The sequence below is a fragment of the Nerophis lumbriciformis genome, linkage group LG03 (genome assembly GCF_033978685.3).
Source record: "Nerophis lumbriciformis linkage group LG03, RoL_Nlum_v2.1, whole genome shotgun sequence".
Lineage (NCBI taxonomy): Eukaryota > Metazoa > Chordata > Actinopteri > Syngnathiformes > Syngnathidae > Nerophis > Nerophis lumbriciformis.
Window position 1 is genome coordinate 6,008,903 of NC_084550.2, and position 15,246 is coordinate 6,024,148.

A 15,246-nucleotide genomic window follows, 5' to 3' on the forward strand; every position below is an offset into this window, starting at 1 on the left:
ATACATATTAGAGATGCGCGGATAGGCAATTATTTCATCCGCAACCGCATCACAAAAGTCGTCAACCATCCGCATCCACCCGAACTAACATTTAATCAAACCCGCACCCGCCCGTTGTTATATATCTAATATAGACGATGCAAGGCATTAGTGAGGTTATAAAGCTTTTGCCTGTTAAAGAAAGGAGACTGATCCAATGCAGCAGAGACATGATCAATGCGTGCCACGCTGTCACGGCCCAGACGCACACCAGTGCGCAATCATCTGGGAGCCGCGCTGAGCGCACCTCCAAGCGCGTGGAGGTGCGATGTCCCTCGCACCCAAGGCGGCTCCACCCGGGCTCGCGCCCGAGGCTTCAGCGCGCACCGCGGCGGCCATCCTACTCGTCGCGGCCTAGCCCTCGCGGCTCTCGCTGCCGGCGACGGCCGGGTATGGGCCCGACGCTCCAGCGCCATCCATTTTCAGGGCTAGTTGATTCGGCAGGTGGGTTGTTACACACTCCTTAGCGGGTTCCGACTTCCATGGCCACCGTCCTGCTGTCTATATCAACCAACACCTTTTCTGGGGTCTGATGAGCGTCGGCATCGGGCGCCTTAACCCGGCGTTCGGCTCATCCCGCAGCGCCAGTTCTGCTTACCAAAAGTGGCCCACTCGGCTCACCAGGGTGAGCCCCACCCCTTTCGTGAGCGCACTGCGCGCGGAGTGACCCCTGTTACGCGCCCCCGGCAACGGGGGTGGCGGGCAGGTAAGCTGCGCGGGCGGAGCGCGCGGAGTGACCCCTGTTACGAGCCCCCGGCCATCTTCTTCCGCTTATCCGAGGTCGGGTCGCGGGGGCAGCAGCCTAAGCAGGGAAGCCCAGACTTCCCTCTCCCCAGCCACTTCGTCCAGCTCTTCCTGTGGGACCCCGAGGCGTTCCCAGGCCAGCCGGGAGACATAGTCTTCCCAACGTGTCCTGGGTCTTCCCCGCGGCCTCCTACCGGTCGGACGTGCCCTAAACACCTCCCTAGGGAGGCGTTCGGGTGGCATCCTGACCAGATGCCCGAACCACCTCATCTGGCTCCTCTCGATGTGGAGGAGCAGCGGCTTTACTTTGAGCTCCTCCCGGATGGCAGAGCTTCTCACTCTATCTCTAAGGGAGAGCCCCGCCACCCGGCGGAGGAAACTCATTTCGGCCGCTTGTACCCGTGATCTTGTCCTTTCGGTCATAACCCAAAGCTCATGACCATAGGTGAGGATGGGAACGTAGATCGACCGGTAAATTGAGAGCTTTGCCTTCCGGCTCAGCTCCTTCTTCACCACAACGGATCGATACAGCGTCCGCATTACTGAAGACGCCGCACCGATCCGCCTGTCGATCTCACGATCCACTCTTCCCCCACACGTGTACAAGACTCCGAGGTACTTGAACTCCTCCACTTGGGGCAAGATCTCCTCCACAACCCGGAGATGGCACTCCACCCTTTTCCGGGCGAGAACCATGGACTCGGACTTGGAGGTGCTGATTCTCATCATGGAACCAGTTCTCTTGAGAGGGGCTGGACTCTCTTCCAACATAAACACAACAGAACAAATACCTAGAATCCCATGGAGCCCTAACTCTTCCGGGCTACAATATACACATCCCCGCTACCACCAAACCCTGCCCCCCCAACCCTGCCCCCCATACATAAATCCCCCCAATCCCGGGAGATTGTCGGGAGGGGCACTGAAATTCGGGAGTCTCCCGGAAAAATCTTGAGGGTTGGCAAGTATGTTGCTAGGGCGGGAAAGCCATTCATCCATCCATCCATCCATTTTCTACCGCTTATTCCCTTTTGGGGTCGCGGGGGGCGCTGGAGCCTATCTCAGCTACAATCGGGCGGGAGGCGGGGTACACCCTGGACAAGTAGCCACCTCATCGCAGGGCCAACACAGATAGACAGACAACATTCACACTCACATTCACACACTAGGGCCAATTTAGTGTTGCCAATCAACTTATCCCCAGGTGCATGTCTTTGGAAGTGGGAGGAAGCCGGAGTACCCGGAGGGAACCCACGCAGTCACGGGGAGGACATGCAAACTCCACACAGAAAGATCCCGAGCCCGGGATTGAACCCAAGACTACTCAGGACCTTCGTATTGTGAGGCAGATGCACTAACCCCTCTTCCAACATAAACACAACAGAACAAATACCCAGAATCCCATGGAGACCTAACTCTTCCGGGCTACAATATACATCCCCGCTACCACCAAACCCCCGCCCCCCCAACCCTGCCCCCCATACATAAATCCCCCCAACCCCGGGAGATTGTCGGGAGGGGCACTGAAATTCGGGAGTCTCCCGGAAAAATCGGGAGGGTTGGCAAGTATGTTGCTAGGGCGGGATAGCCATTCAAAGAAGGTGAATTCATTAAAAATTGCATGTTAGATTTTTTTAAAGAAATCTTCTTGCGGCCCAGCCTCACCCAGTTTCTGCATCCAGTGGCCCCCAGGTAAATTGAGTTTGAGACCCCTGTTCTAATGTCTTTCAGTTGTTCTTATTTATCCATCCATCCATCCATCCATCTTCCTCCGCTTATCCGAGGTCGGGTCGCGGGGGCAGCAGCCTAAGCAGGGAAGCCCAGACTTCCCTCTCCCCAGCCACTTCGTCCAGCTCTTCCTGTGGGACCCCGAGGCGTTCCCAGGCCAGCCGGGAGACATAGTCTTCCCAACGTGTCCTGGGTCTTCCTCGCGGCCTCCTACCGGTCGGACGTGCCCTAAACACCTCCCTAGGGAGGCGTTCGGGTGGCATCCTGACCAGATGCCCGAACCACCTCATCTGGCTCCTCTCCATGTGGAGGAGCAGCGGCTTTACTTTGAGCTCCTCCCGGATGGCAGAGCTTCTCACCCTATCTCTAAGGGAGAGCCCCGCCACCCGCCGGAGGAAACTCATTTCTGCCGCTTGTACCCGTGATCTTGTCCTTTCGGTCATAACCCAAAGCTCATGACCATAGGTGAGGATGGGAACGTAGATCGACCGGTAAATTGAGAGCTTTGCCTTCCGGCTCAGCTCCTTCTTCACCACAACGGATCGATACAGCGTCCGCATTACTGAAGACGCCGCACCGATCCGCCTGTCGATCTCACGATCCACTCTTCCCCCACACGTGAACAAGACTCCGAGGTACTTGAACTCCTCCACTTGGGGCAAGATCTCCTCCCCAACCCGGAGATGGCACTCCACCCTTTTCCGGGCGAGAACCATGGACTCGGGACTTGGAGGTGCTGATTCTCATCATGGAACCAGTTCTCTCGAGAGGGGCTGGACTCTCTTCCAACATAAACACAACAGAACAAATACCTAGAATCCCATGGAGTCCTAACTCTTCCGGGCTACAATATACACCCCCGCTACCACCAAACCCCGCCCCCCCCCAACCCTGCCCCCCATACATAAACCCCCCCCAACCCCGGGAGATTGTCGGGAGGGGCACTGAAATTCGGGAGTCTCCCGGAAAAATCGGGAGGGTTGGCAAGTATGTTGCTAGGGCGGGATAGCCATTCAAAGAAGGTGAATTCATTAAAAATTGCATGTTAGATTTTTTTAAAGAAATCTTCTTGCGGCCCAGCCTCACCCAGTTTCTGCATCCAGTGGCCCCCAGGTAAATTGAGTTTGAGACCCCTGTTCTAATGTCTTTCAGTTGTTCTTATTTATCCATCCATCCATCCATCCATCTTCTTCCGCTTATCCGAGGTCGGGTCGCGGGGGCAGCAGCCTAAGCAGGGAAGCCCAGACTTCCCTCTCCCCAGCCACTTCGTCCAGCTCTTCCTGTGGGACCCCGAGGCGTTCCCAGGCCAGCCGGGAGACATAGTCTTCCCAACGTGTCCTGGGTCTTCCTCGCGGCCTCCTACCGGTCGGACGTGCCCTAAACACCTCCCTAGGGAGGCGTTCGGGTGGCATCCTGACCAGATGCCCGAACCACCTCATCTGGCTCCTCTCCATGTGGAAGAGCAGCGGCTTTACTTTGAGCTCCTCCCGGATGGCAGAGCTTCTCACCCTATCTCTAAGGGAGAGCCCCGCCACCCGCCGGAGGAAACTCATTTCTGCCGCTTGTACCCGTGATCTTGTCCTTTCGGTCATAACCCAAAGCTCATGACCATAGGTGAGGATGGGAACGTAGATCGACCGGTAAATTTAGAGCTTTGCCTTCCGGCTCAGCTCCTTCTTCACCACAACGGATCGATACAGCGTCCGCATTACTGAAGACGCCGCACCGATCCGCCTGTCGATCTCACGATCCACTCTTCCCCCACACGTGAACAAGACTCCGAGGTACTTGAACTCCTCCACTTGGGGCAAGATCTCCTCCCCAACCCGGAGATGGCACTCCACCCTTTTCCGGGCGAGAACCATGGACTCGGACTTGGAGGTGCTGATTCTCATCATGGAACCAGTTCTCTCGAGAGGGGCTGGACTCTCTTCCAACATAAACACAACAGAACAAATACCCAGAATCCCATGGAGCCCTAACTCTCCCGGAAAAATCGGGAGGGTTGGCAAGTATGTTGCTAGGGCGGGATAGCCAATAAAAGAAGGTGAATTCATTAAAAAATGCATGTTAGATTTTTTAAAGAAATCTTCTTGCGGCTCGGCCTCACCCAGTTTCTGCATCCAGTCGCCCCCAGGTAAATTGAGTTTGAGACCCCTGTTCTAATGTCTTTCAGTTGTTCTTATTTATTTAACAACCTAATTCAGAAATTTGTTGTGGAATGTCTAGTGTTGCATAGTGTAGCAACACTGGCTAATACCAACCTAGTTTGATTGTCTGCAGGTCTACCAAACAGCATAAAATGAGGAGTCCAGAACATTCAAATCGAGACTCTGTGATCCCATTAAAAGCAGCGATTAATCAATTGATTTACCCTATTGTCAATCAAGAAAATTTTAAGTAAATCCGACACGTAAATCTTAACAAGGCCGTGTGATTATGTGCAGGCACACACGTACTGATTGAGTGCGCTCACACACACATGTATTTCGTGGTCGGCCATGTCATTATGTCAATCACTTCCTGCCTGAGTGGTGCCATCTGCCCTCATAAAGCCACACAACCACGTGCGGGATCACTGTTGCAAAGCGGATCACCGTTGCTGCGCTCAGCTTTGAGACTTGCAACACTTTCACGGCTTTCTATGGCGCGCACGGCCTGGCGTGTGCGTGCACGTAGGCCGAAAGTACGTTTCTCGTCGGAAGATATTTAGCAGTACTCAAGAAAAAAATGAAATATAACTTTGCTGCCGTCTTTGCACGGGGGTAACATACACTCTTAGAAATAAGGGTTCTAAAAGGGTTCTTCAACAAGGGCTGAGGTTCTAACTGGAACCATTTGCTTCTGAAAAACCCTTTCCCGAAGAAAGGGTTTTTCAAGGGTTCTTGGTAACGCTAATGGTTCCAGTAAGAACCATTTTGATCCAGAGAACCCTTTAAAACCCCTTTTCTGAATAATTGGTTTTAAAAGGGTTCTCACTAACACTAAGGGTTCCAGTAAGAACTATTTTGATCCAGAGAACCGTTTTTGGAAGAAAGAGTTCTTCAGGGATTGTTGAAAGCATGGGTAAGATCCTGTGTCACCAGGGACATACTTCCTGATAACATTTGCCAATAATGGTGCCTATCTTTAAATAAATGTTTTTCTCATTAAAATGTTTTGAATGTTTGTTCAATGTCAACATGATAAATGACCACAATATAATATGAACTAAACTGATCTGTAGAATACAATATGGTTCTTTATAGAACCCTCAGAAGACAAGACGGTTATCGGTGAAAACCTTTGAAAAGGGATGTTTTTAGAACCCCCTGTGTCAGGTCTAGATGAAACCCTTGAAACATGAAAGAGTTCTTTGTGGAACTCCCTGTGTGGGTTCTAGATGAAACCCTTGAAACATGAAAGGGTTCTTAGTAGGGCTGCAGCTAACGATTATTTTTCTATCGATTAATCTATAGATTATTTTTCCGATTAATCGGTTAATCTATAGATTATTTTTTCGATTAATCTATAGATTATTTTTCCTTTTACCGATTATTTTTTTTATTTAAAATGAAGAGGAAAAAATAAATGTAGGCCAGTTTTTTCAAAAGGCATGGCTTTTATTTACAAAAAAAAAAGTATGGCCACTCAGTCAACATTGACAACAACATGACAAAATATTCTGTAACAATGTAAACATTTAAAACTTTTAACATTTAACAAAATTAAAAGTAGCTTATTTGCTTTTTAATGTGCAAATATAAAAGTAAACATCCAGTGCAAATCTTAATATTCTGGAATAGTATACGCATTTAAAAAGTAAAAGTATTGCTTATTTTGCTTTAAAATGTGCAAAAATAAAGATAAACATCCAATACAAAAAAGTGCAAAACGGAAATATTCTGTAACAAGTGTAAACATTTCAACAAAAGTAAAAGTATTGCTTATTTGCTAAAATGTGCAAAAAATAAAGCTAAACATCCAATACAAAAAAATGTACAGTGTAAACATTTCAACAAAAGTAAAAGTATTGCTTATTTTGCTTAATAACACAACAATGATAGTATGATTAAAGTGAAAGTTAATTGTTGGTTTGTACATAGTATATGTAACTGTTAATGTTGTAAAAGGTATTTGCACAACTAATTAACGTTAGCGTTTGTGACACGTCTTGTGCCGTGGGGTTCTTTCAGGACCGACAGACTGAACGCCAGACGGCTTTGCCAGGTTTACAATCTTTTAATTTTACACAAAGTCTTTTCTCTTCCAACTCTTTTCTCTTTCTTTCCTCGCTTTTCAGCTCCTCTTCCTCGCTCGCTCGTCGTCCCCTGTCTCTTGCGGCGTCGCTCCCGGCGCGCCCCGCCTCGCCGCTCGCTCGCCGCCGCCGCCGCCTCTCCACAGCGTTAAAGAGGAGCGCGTCTTTGTAAACACTGAACAGGCACGCCAAACGCGCCTCTCAGAGCAAACGGTGCTTTAGTTTATGAATTTACAACGCAGATACAAATGACACATTCATGTTTTTGTGTAATAATGACAACGTATACGCACGCGGACGATTGACTTGTTGATGGTGATGGCAAGAACGCTGTCGGGGGTTTTCTTTTCAAATATTCGTTCATAGCCGTTGTGCTGCTATGATAGGCCATTTCCGCTCGACACAGTGTACATACAACATTATTAGGCCGTTTATTGAAATACTCCCACACTTTTGACGACTTTTGGCGTGCTTTTTTCCCCTCGCTCGCATCGTCTGCTTTGCGCTCCGCCATGACAGTAGTGTGACGTAAATATGCGACGCGCCGACGCACATAAAAAGGCGTCGACGTATTTACGTAACCGATGACGTCGACTACGTCGACGCGTCGTTTCAGCCTTAGTTCTTAGTGGAACTCCCTGCGTGGGTTCTAGATGAAACCCTTGACAAACGAAAGGGTTCTTAGTGGAACTCCCTGTGTGGGTTCTAGATGAAACCCTTGAAATACGAAAGGGTTCTTAGTGGAACTCCCTGCGTGGGTTCTATATGAAAGTCTTGAAATACAAAAGGGTTCTTAGTGGAACTCCCTGTGTGGGTTCTAGATGAAACCCTTGAAATACGAAAGGGTTCTTAGTGGAACTCCCTGCGTGGGTTCTTTGTAGAACCTCTCATGGGGGGTTCTGGGTGGAACCTTACACACACAGTTCTAGGTAGAACCCTCCAAAAGGGTTCCAGGTGGAACCTTTATAAAAAGGTTCTACCTGGAGCCAAAAAGGGTTCTCCTATGAGGACGAGCCGAAGAACCTTATATGGTTCTACTTAGCACTTTTATTTCTAAGAGTGTAATGAATAAAGTAGAACAGCAAGGCGACAGAAGATGCACTCTCCTATGCAGAAACAATTATACGTGTGTGTCGCAAACAGGTGCGCCTCTCCTTGTCACCATTTATTCATTCATTAAGCACGCTTCGCATTCATTCCAAGCAAAGTGTCTCCATGGCAACGTTTTAATTATGTGCCTACCCGGACTTCAGAAGTGAATAAATGTGTTAATGCCGACACACTGAGGGAAAAAATGCGTCATTCCTTCAGTAAGGGAATCAATACTTGTTATTTAGCCATGAAATCATGCAGAGTTATTTTATGAACATTGACTAAACGCCGAGACGTATTCGTGTGAAAGTTTTGCAAAAAGGTGAATCATTACAGACGACAGGTAGGGCTCCGCAATTCTAAGGCTTTACTCGAAGGTTTGTTTTGGCGCTAATTAATTGGTTGTTGTGGTATTTTGGCATAAAGTAAACACAGACTTGATCGGGCAGCTCTCTTCCAAAACAAATTGCTGTCTGCTGGGTTGAAGATGAGGTTTTCTGTTCAATTCAGCTTTTTTTTTTTTTACCAGCTAAGATTTAACCAACGGCTTCTAAAATGGTATCGTTAATGCACACACAGAGGGCGATAACAGAGACAGCACTTGGTATTCAAATCAGAGATCATACCTGCCAACTTTTGAAATCAGAAAAACCTAGCAGCCAGGGTCCAAGGGCCGCAGCAGGCCCCGGTAGGTCCAGGACAAAGTCCTGGTGGGGGGTTCAGGGCTTCGCCCCCCGACGCAAAATGATTATTAGCATTCAGACAGGTTAAATAATGTTGCTAAATCCATCACTTTTCTATCAGTCAAAAAATTTGGCCGGGAGCCGGGCTGTATATATGCACACGAATTGACTGAAAGAGCACGCACTTGGCGCGATGATGTCATGTTATCCATGGAAAAATGCATTTTTAGACAATATGATTTGCCTGAGCGGCTAGGAGACCCCGAGAGTAACAAGCGGTTGCCTTGTTGCCTTTCCATTAAGAACAATAAATTAGTTTTTAGAATAAGTTTGCTGGTTTCAAGAAATGTAATGCAGAGCGCATATCATTAAGTCAAGATAATGGCACTAGCATATTTTTCAACATATTGAGCAAAAAGGTCTCTTTTTTTTTTTTCTACCAAGAAAAGTGCACTTGTTATTAGTGAAAATATACTTATTTTAAGGTATTTTGGGGTTCATTGAAGTTAGCTAATTTTACTTGTTTTGGAAAGTCTTGACAAGCCAAATTTTCTTGTTCTTTTGGCAGATAATTTTGCTTAGTTCAAATAAAACACCCCACATTTTTTTTATTTTTTTTTTATTGTTTTTGGACACTGACTTTTTGCAGTGTAGTGTACTGGAGTGTGTACCCTCAGGGTGAGTACTTAGGTTACAGACCAGGGGCGTCACTAGCTTTTAAGGACAGGGGGGGCTTAGCCCCCAGGAGATGCACAGGGTGCGAGCGAACGTAGCGCACGAGCACAAAACTTCACAAACGGCTAAAAAAGACTTAGAAATGATTCATTGTTATTATTATTATTTTTTAAAAATGCACACGACGAAATTAAATGCTCCCCGGGACGATGGCTTTTAACCATTTTCTTTCTTTTTATGTATTTATTAATTTTACATTTTATATTAAATGTCTTGGTTTTTCCTCCCTCTGAAAATCCTATGAAATGTTTAACAAGCCATCCTATAATAATACAACAGCTATTAATGTAACAATACAATAAAACAAATATATTTAATTATGTTTTTTTCATTATTTTAACAATAGCCTAATGTCATACCTGCCAACTTTTGAAATCAGAAAAACCTAGTAGCCAGGGTCCAGGGGCCGCAGGCCCCGGTAGGTCCAGGACAAAGTCCTGGTGGGGGGTTCCTTCGTCCCCCGACGCAAAATGATTATTAGCATTCAGACAGGTTAAAATGTTGCTAAAACCATCACTTTTCTATCAGTCACAGTGACTTTCCAAAACAAAAATATTACAGCAAAAATCATATGGGTTGATTGACATGTTTATTCTGTAAGCTAACTTCAATAGTTTGAAATTATTTTGACAGTTAATGCCAGTTATCCTGTCAACCTTTCACAAGACTTCAATTTGTTAATTGAAAGTATAAACAGTATAAACACTTTTTACAGTAAACAAATGGTAAAACAGTACTAAACAATTCCATTAAAAAAAAAATTGGTGTCATTATTAACTTTCTGTCCAAGCTTGTATAATCTACTGCCTTGTTCAATTGTAAAAAATATTCTGTGCCTAAAATTCACATTTCTATCACAATTATCATACTGTAAACATGGTAAGCTAACTTCATTAAAATTAATAGTCCTGTCAATAGCATGGAATTACAATTCAAATTTGGTTTTTTTGTAAGCCTTTCAAAAGAATTCAAAATATGAAAAATTAATGAAAATTAATTTAAGCCATCAGACACTTGAAAAGTGGCACATCACATCTCTAATGTAATCATTTGAACTTTTCAACAGAAATAGCACTGCAAAAATATTAAGGACATACTTCTGTATTTTGGTAGTTATGCTGTCAACATTTAACAAGATTTCTTCAACTTGGACTTGAAAGCATAAATAGTATAAACACTTTTAACAGTATAACAGTACTAAACAATTCCAATAGATAACATTGGTGTCATTACCTTTTTGTGGCTAAAATCCAAATTTATTCTATCAGATTGATCATACTGCAAAAATGATATGGTAACTTTATGATAAGTTTACTTGAAGTGGCATAAAACACTGAAAGTGATTGTTCCTATAACCCCTTTGTTTCAAATGTTTGTTCCACTTGTGGCAGTCGGGCACCAGCATACCGTCTTTGACAACTTGAAGTGGCATAAAACACTGAAAGTGATTGTTCCTATAACCCCTTTGTTTTAAATGTTTTATGCCACTTCAAGTTGTCAAAGACGTGCTGTGAAATACAGCCGACAGGATTGCGCATGCATGGTGCAGGAGAACAAAGGACTTCTTTCATTTAAGGTTTGTGATAAACCATCAAACTCATTCGTTAAAAGGACTCTATAGTAATATAAAGTGAGTTTTTCTGGACATTATCATGCAAGAAAAGTTTATTTTTGGGACCGCGATCACCGCGTAATGATTTTTAAAGGTTGCATTACAAACATTTAACTGTCCCATGTGATCAGCCAGTGCGATTGGAAGTCCATGCTCAATTATTGCCTCCGTAAATAAAACTTCGGCATTTATCACATCCAAAGAATCTGTTTGGGCGACGAAAAACGTTGAAAGTTTTCCACTTGTATCGCTAGCAACGGCATTAGACTTGTGTTTTTTTGTCCCAACGTGGTCTTTTACATCGCTAATTCCTCCGTGTCCGATCGAAAAATCTTGTCTGCACAAGGTGCAATTCGCGTAATTTTCACCCTTTTTTTTTTTTTAAATTAATGAAAAACCGTATTTTTTATCACTGCAACCGTAACCCGGAATAGGTTGATGAAAACCGTACTAATTAGGGGAAAACCGGAGTAGTTGGCAGGTATGAGAGATTATTGCTGCCTTCATCAACAAGTGAGATTGGCCGATACAGACTAAATGTATTAACTGTAAATATGGTGGGTGCTATTGAAAGTTTAACAATGTCTACACAATATTTAAACTAGTTGCTTATTACCTTTAATGTTTGAACACAAAAAAGTCAACAGTACAAAATAATTAAATATAAACAAAAGCTACCTGCTAGTACTTATTTAAAGGGGTCATATGATGATATTTTTCTATTTTTAAAACACTTAATTTTATTCACCATAACATGACGTTCTTTTATAAACATGTTGCATAGATTTTGTTACGGTACAGAATGCAGGGACGTAGTTAGCTCTATTTATTAATATATATAATAGTAAGGAGCGTGAAAACTAATCCAAAATGTGTGTGCGTGCGACTATGTGTAGGGATTAAATGTTGAGTGTTACCGGGAAGTCCAAGAGGGGCAAGGCAGGCTCGGAGATCTGTGGACGGGCGTGAGGTCAAGGGCAGGAGCGAGGCGTCAAAGTCCGTGTCCAGGCGGGAAGTCGAGATCCAAGAGGCAGCCAGGGAACTAGAGGGAATACGGGGAGACGAGACACACAGCTCGTGACGCAGGAACGGAGGAATGCTGCTGGATGACGACAAGCATACTTGCCAACCCTCCCGGATTTTCCGGGAGACTCACGAAATTCAGCGCCTCTCCCGAAAACCTCCCGGGACAAATTTTCTCCCGAAAATCTCCCGAAATTCAGGCGGAGCTGGAGGCCACGCCCCCTCCAGCTCCATGCGGACCTGAGTCCGCCTTCCCACAATATAAAGAACGTCTACAGTAAAGCAGTCCGTCTGCCGTAAACAGCAATGTTGTGACACTCTTAAACAGGACAATACTGCCATCTAGTGCATTTGATGAAAGCACCTTTGTGCGTGCCACACAGCAATGCATCATCAGAGAGGGTGTTCAGCATGGTTAGAAAGATAGTGACAGAGAATAGAAAAAGGATGGACAATTCAACCCTTAACTCAACAATGAGTAGATGAGTGTTATGTGTGTGTATATGTGTAAATAAATGAACACTGAAATTCAAGTATTTCTTTTATTTATATATATATATATATATATATATATATATATATATATATATATATATATATATATAGCTAGAATTCACTGAAAGTCAATTATTTCTTTATATATATATATATATATATATATATATATATATATATATATCCATCCATCCATTTTCTACCGCTTATTCCCTTCGGGTCACGGGGATATATATATATATATATATATATATATATATATATATATATATGAAATACTTGACTTGGTGAATTCTAAGTGTAAATATACTCCTCCCCTCTTAACCACGCCCCCAACCACGCCCCCGCCCCAACCACGCCCCCCGCACCCACCCCCCACCTCCCGAAATTGGAGGTCTCAAGGTTGGCAAGTATGACGACAAGGGACACAAGACAAATGAACGCGGAGGGGGAGAAACACAGAGAGAGAGAATGCACATGGAGCTAGATAAGTCGGCTTAATGTACTAGAACAGGTCGCTACGTTCTGGCCCGGAACGCAGGTTTGCACGGGCTTAAAAAGCCCAGGGAGCTCATCAGCGACAGGTGTGCAGATTACTGATTGACTGCAGGCTGCAGCAGGAGTGGTGCGCTCAGCGCAGCGCACAGATGAATGCGCACTGGAATGCGCCCGAGCCATGACAGATTTTGCTAAGATCTTCAAGACACTTTTGGCTGCTTCTTGTTCTGAGAGACGGAGTTGTTAGATGCAAATGAAAGCCTCTTTACCACGCCCCCTCAAGCTGACTCGATATTTATCCCTGCCATTGTTTAGTATGGAATATGGACACCGGTGATTGGCCATCTACAAACCCCGTTTCTATATGAGTTGGGAAATTGTGTTAGATGTAAATATAAACGGAATACAATAATTTGCAAATCCTTTTCAACCCATATTCAGTTAAATATGCTACAAAGACAACATATTTGATGTTCAAACTGATAAACTTTTTTTTTTTTTTTTTTTCAAATAATCATTAACTTTAGAATTTGATGCCAGCAACACGTGACAAAGAAGTTGGGAAAGGTGGCAATAAATATTGATAAAGTTGAGGAATGCTCATCAAACACTTATTTGGAACATCCCACAGGTGAACAGGCTAATTGGGAACAGGTGGGTGCCATGATTGGGTATAAAAGTAGATTCCATGAAATGCTCAGTCATTCACAAACAAGGATGGGGCGAGGGTCACCACTTTGTCAACAAACGTGTGAGCAAATTGTTGAACAGTTTAAGAAAAACCTTTCTCAACCAGCTATTGCAAGGAATTTTGGGATTTCACCATCTACGATCCGTATTATCATCAAAGGGTTCAGAGAATCTGGAGAAATCACTGCACGTAAGCAGCTAAGCCCGTGACCTTCCATCCCTCAGGCTGTACTGCATCAACAAGCGACATCAGTGTGTAAAGGATATCACCACATGGGCTCAGGAACACTTCAGAAACCCACTGTCAGTAACTACAGTTGGTCGCTACATCTGTAAGTGCAAGTTAAAACTCTCCTATGCGAGGCGAAAACCGTTTATCAACAACACCCAGAAACGCCGTCTGCTTCGCTGGGCCTGAGCTCATCTAAGATGGACTGATACAAAGTGGAAAAGTGTTCTGTGGTCTGACGAGTCCACATTTCAAATTGTTTTTGGAAACTGTGGACGTCGTGTCCTCCGGACCAAAGAGGTAAAGAACCATCCGGATTGTTATAGGCACAAAGTTCAAAAGCCAGCATCTGTGATGGTATGGGGGTGTATTAGTGTCCAAGACATGGGTAACTTACACATCTGTGAAGGCGCCATTAATGCTGAAAGGTACATACAGGTTCTGGAGCAACATATGTTGCCATACAAGCAACGTTACCATGGACGCCCCTGCTTATTTCAGCAAGACAATGCCAAGCCACATGTTACATCAAATATGTTGTCTTTGTAGTGCATTCAATTGAATATGGGTTGAAAAGGATTTGCAAATCATTGTATTCCATTTATATTTACATCTAACACAATTTCCCAACTTATATGGAAACAGGGTTTGTAATTTTTACTTGACTTTCACCACAACACAACATCCCAACAGTGCTGTACGCTTAGCTTTTTCACTAGTCGCACCGGTGCTACTGAATGAAAACATCGCAAACGTAATAACGGATAATAATACTAAGTGGTCTATTACCAAACACAGAAATCACTGATCCAATTAAGCTGTTTGAGTAAATCATTATTTTTCTGGGGGACGATGACGCTGTTGTCTTACATTGAAAGGCTAAGCTTGCTACACAACAAATACAGCTAACATTGCTGACGTATCATTCGCACATTTTTAACCTGCTGTTATTACTTACCATTTCATTTTCTTCTCCATTTATATTTGTTGTGATTTCCCTCTCTGCATGAAAGTTTAAAAGTAGCATATATTAATGCATTATGAAGAAGAATGTTTTAATGTAGACACATAGAATCATCATACTGCTGTGATTATATGCATCAACTGTTCATTCAAGGCGAAGGCAAAATATCCAGATATATATGGTGTATCGTGACATGGCCTAAAAATATTGAGATATTAATAAAAGGCCATATCGCCCAGCCCTAATCCATAGCATGTAATGCAGTGTATTAGTCTGTTTTCAGGTGGTCAGAATTTGAAAGTTGAAGTTGCGTATGAATTTAAAAACGCACCAATTTTTTGCGCATGCTATAAAAAGCACAACTCATCTCGGTTACGCCCTAGATCAGGGGTCAGCAACCCGCGGCTCCGGAGCCGCATGCGGCTCTTTGATCACTCCGATGCGGCTCAGCAGCTTACTTGCCGACCCCCCCCACTC

The 15,246-nt window shown here is 44.5% G+C and overlaps 1 long non-coding RNA gene across 2 annotated transcripts in view; it reads right to left on the reverse strand.

The window, feature by feature from the left end:
• Window positions 1–15,246, reverse strand: part of LOC133575342 (uncharacterized) — a 41,360-nt gene that overhangs the window by 14,204 nt on the left and 11,910 nt on the right. The window contains exon 3 of one of the 2 annotated variants that reach the window (XR_009811486.1): window positions 11,788–11,912. This is a non-coding gene — a long non-coding RNA (uncharacterized lncRNA). Of the gene's footprint in view, window positions 1–11,768; window positions 11,913–15,246 lie in introns of those variants that run through there. The other variant, XR_009811487.1, reaches the window with a different exon arrangement.